Consider the following 3,176-nt stretch of genomic DNA (forward strand, 5'->3'; position numbering starts at 1 on the left):
CTTTTCTGCCCTCGAATGGGATAGCGATAGTCGGGGTAGACGAACCCGATTGCATCAAATACCCGGTTGAGTCTTTTCCTTTTTCAGCCTTCGAAGGCCGCTGACAAAGCAGTATCTTCGGCCTTCGAATATGCCCCAAGCAGTTCATCACTTACAGTCTCAATGCTCTTTAACCAATCATCATCTGGTTCAACGAATTTGTCTCCATATTTGAATGTGTACTTCAGTCGGACTAGCCCACCTTCGTCAGTTTCTTTAATAGTTTCTTTCGGCATTTCCCAATTATCCGCAAGAGGCCACACTCTGAAGGCAATATGTTCTTGTGTTAAATCCCTCGTCCCAATAAAAGAGCAAACAACTCCGAAGGCTCTCTGGCATTCTTCGGTTGCTTCATTTATTTCCACCTTCGGCCTTCGCAGGCCGAAGCGTTGCCAGATGGGATGCATAATGATCTTCTTTATATCTTCTCGAGATTTCAAGTCATTTTTCACGTAAAACCATTCCGTCATCCAGTCGCCAGGCCACCTCTTGCGAAAGGTCGGCACTGGGCAGCTTGACCCAGAACGAGAGCCGAAGCTATAGCAGCCAAAGTTGTTGTGATATTGTTCCTTACCCCAGGGTTTTGTCTCGTATAACAATTCGTGTATATTACAGAAGCTCTTTGCGTCAGGTTCCAAGCCTTGGCTCCTCATAGCCCACACGAAAATATTCATCCTTATGATCGCTTCGGGGATAAGTTGGTGAAGGTGGATTTCAAATATCTTCAGCACCTCCACAACAAAACGGCTCAGGGGAAATCGTAATCCAGCTTCCAAGAAGCTTCGAAACACTACAACTTCATTTTCCTCAGGAGTTGGGGAAGTCTTCTCTCCCTCGTCGGCCCTTACAATAGACAAATCCCGGAAATATCTTCCCCTCATATTGGCAAGATGACTTTCTTTAATACATGATTTGCCGAAAACCGCATGGCTTGGTCGCCAAGGTCGATCTTCGGAGTCTTCGCCACCACTATCCGCATCATAGTTGTCGCTATCACCAGTATCTTCAGATAAACCTTCCAAAATTTCTTTAGTGATCTTCTCTGTATTAGTCTTCGACATAGATTGAAGAAAACCCAGATGCATCTCTTCAGAAAGACTCAGCTTCATTTCGGCAACAATCTTCTTCTCCTCAGACATCTCTTCGGAATTCTTGCCTCTCGCTTCCGAAGCTTAAAACTAGGAAGGCAACAAAATATTTGTGGGCAGAAGCTATTTGAGCAGGCAAAACAGATGGCAAGGGAGCGTGCCGAATAAATTGTGGCGAGCCCGTATTTATAAACCCATTATGTCGGAGACTGGAGGGCCCCGTTTGCCAATGACTGTTGCTATTCTAGCAAAAGGAAGGTGTTTTTTCGGACCTTCGGCTTATAGCCTTCGTCCATTTCGCAATCTGAATTCATCATTCTGACAAATTAATATTGCGAGGGGCTACTGTTGGGGGCCTTCGGCTTCTGAAGGTCCTCAAAAGTATGATTTAACAATGTTTCTGGAGTAAAGTACATTAACAGGTACCTTCGGATTCGGATCAGAGCCACAGTACGAAGAAGCACAAAGGTTGGCGCAGAGCCGAAGCTGTGTGTAGAAGAGCTTCGGAGTAGCGGCGGAAAAGGAAACCGACTTAAAGATGAAAAACCAGATTAGACCTCGAAGAGTTATCATAGAGTTATTGATAAATGTAAAGGGCATTATTGTAATTTTCCATGGGCTGCGACCCGTGCCTATAAATAGGTGAACAGTATCCCTATACTGTTCACGCTGATTCGGCATTGACTTTTGCATCACATTTGTGCTTTTACCTTCTTACAAGCTGAAGGTACACTTATAATTTAATATTATCTTTACCTTTCCATCATAATAAGATGGAAATGATTCGATAATAATACACAACTGTTTATGTTATCTTTATGTTTCATATGATCTTTTCTTCATTATTATATTTTATGCTGGTGAAGGTATGTCCTTCATAACCTTCATCCGAGAATCATTATATCCTTAAGGAAATAATGTTTAGAAGGACGAAGGATATTAACATTTAACATTTTGTGTTGCCTTATTCTTGATTCATAGCATTTGAGAACAAGTCCCCAACAATATGCTAGCTAACCATCACAAATTCCACAAAAGCGATGCGAGTAGAATGATGGTAGTCACCAAGCAACCTCAGCCGAAAGACCTGTAGCAGTCATTGCAGTGAGCCAATGATACTGTGCTGGTTGAATTGTCATTTTCTGCAAACATATAAGCAACACAAACTGAACGCAAGGGAAAGGAAGTTTCAAGTAAAGAATGACCAACCTCTCCACATATAGACTCAAAGAACAATTTCAGATCTGCCTGAGTGACCTGCAGCAAGTGCATATATTAAAACAGAACAATGACAGAATGGACACCTAGTGGTATAGCATGAGTGTAGGTAGGGAACCTTCTTGTCAATGTTTGTGCAGTAAATAGTCCTCGCACATATTTCCTGTTCATCATCAGACTGCAGATCACAGAAAAATGGCAAACTTTTTTTAAAGAGCATACCAGAAACAAGCATGAACCTTGAGCCATGAACTTAAAACAAAGTATGTTGATTCCTGAAGGTTGCATACCTTGGGTAGGAATGTTGGATTGACTGGTGCAATGATAGTTTTTTATGGCAGAACCCTGACAGGATAATATCTGAGCACAGTTCCTGACAGATTCAGAGCAGCCCTTGCACCCTCTGGAACATGGATGTTCATTACCCAGTGAACAGTAGATTCATTACACAAAGTAAGCAAATTGAAATCTGGTTGGATATGGATATATTACCCTCATCAGTGAACTCTATGAAGACGAACCGAAGGACTGAGTTTGGGTCTCCACACATGCGACAGTCCACAACCATGTATCCAAATATTACACACGGTTGCAACAAAAACAAATGGGGAATGTAATGGGATTACTATTGTCCCACAGATTCGTACCTGTCCACAATTTATAAATAGTGCTGCCAGGTTTTCTTCAGTAACCTGAACAACAGAAGAGAAATTAGCACCCAAACTACATATAATTGCTAGTTAGCAACTCAACATTATGTGACCTGGAGACACTAATTTTGAAGTGTGGTGGATACAGTGCAACATGATGGTCGGTGCACAAAGCAGGAAG

At 42.1% G+C, this 3,176-nt stretch overlaps 1 long non-coding RNA gene across 1 annotated transcript; it reads right to left on the reverse strand.

Annotated features, from left to right (window-relative positions):
- Positions 1-2,135: 2,135 nt before the first annotated feature.
- LOC103634712 (uncharacterized) lies at positions 2,136-2,524 on the reverse strand. The gene is made up of 3 exons (XR_556895.1): positions 2,464-2,524; positions 2,337-2,384; positions 2,136-2,214 (listed from the first exon to the last, which is right to left on the reverse strand). It is a non-coding gene; the product is annotated as an uncharacterized lncRNA (long non-coding RNA).
- Between the last annotated feature and the right edge of the window lie 652 nt (positions 2,525-3,176).

The sequence above is a fragment of the Zea mays genome, chromosome 8, assembly GCF_902167145.1.
Source record: "Zea mays cultivar B73 chromosome 8, Zm-B73-REFERENCE-NAM-5.0, whole genome shotgun sequence".
Lineage (NCBI taxonomy): Eukaryota > Viridiplantae > Streptophyta > Magnoliopsida > Poales > Poaceae > Zea > Zea mays.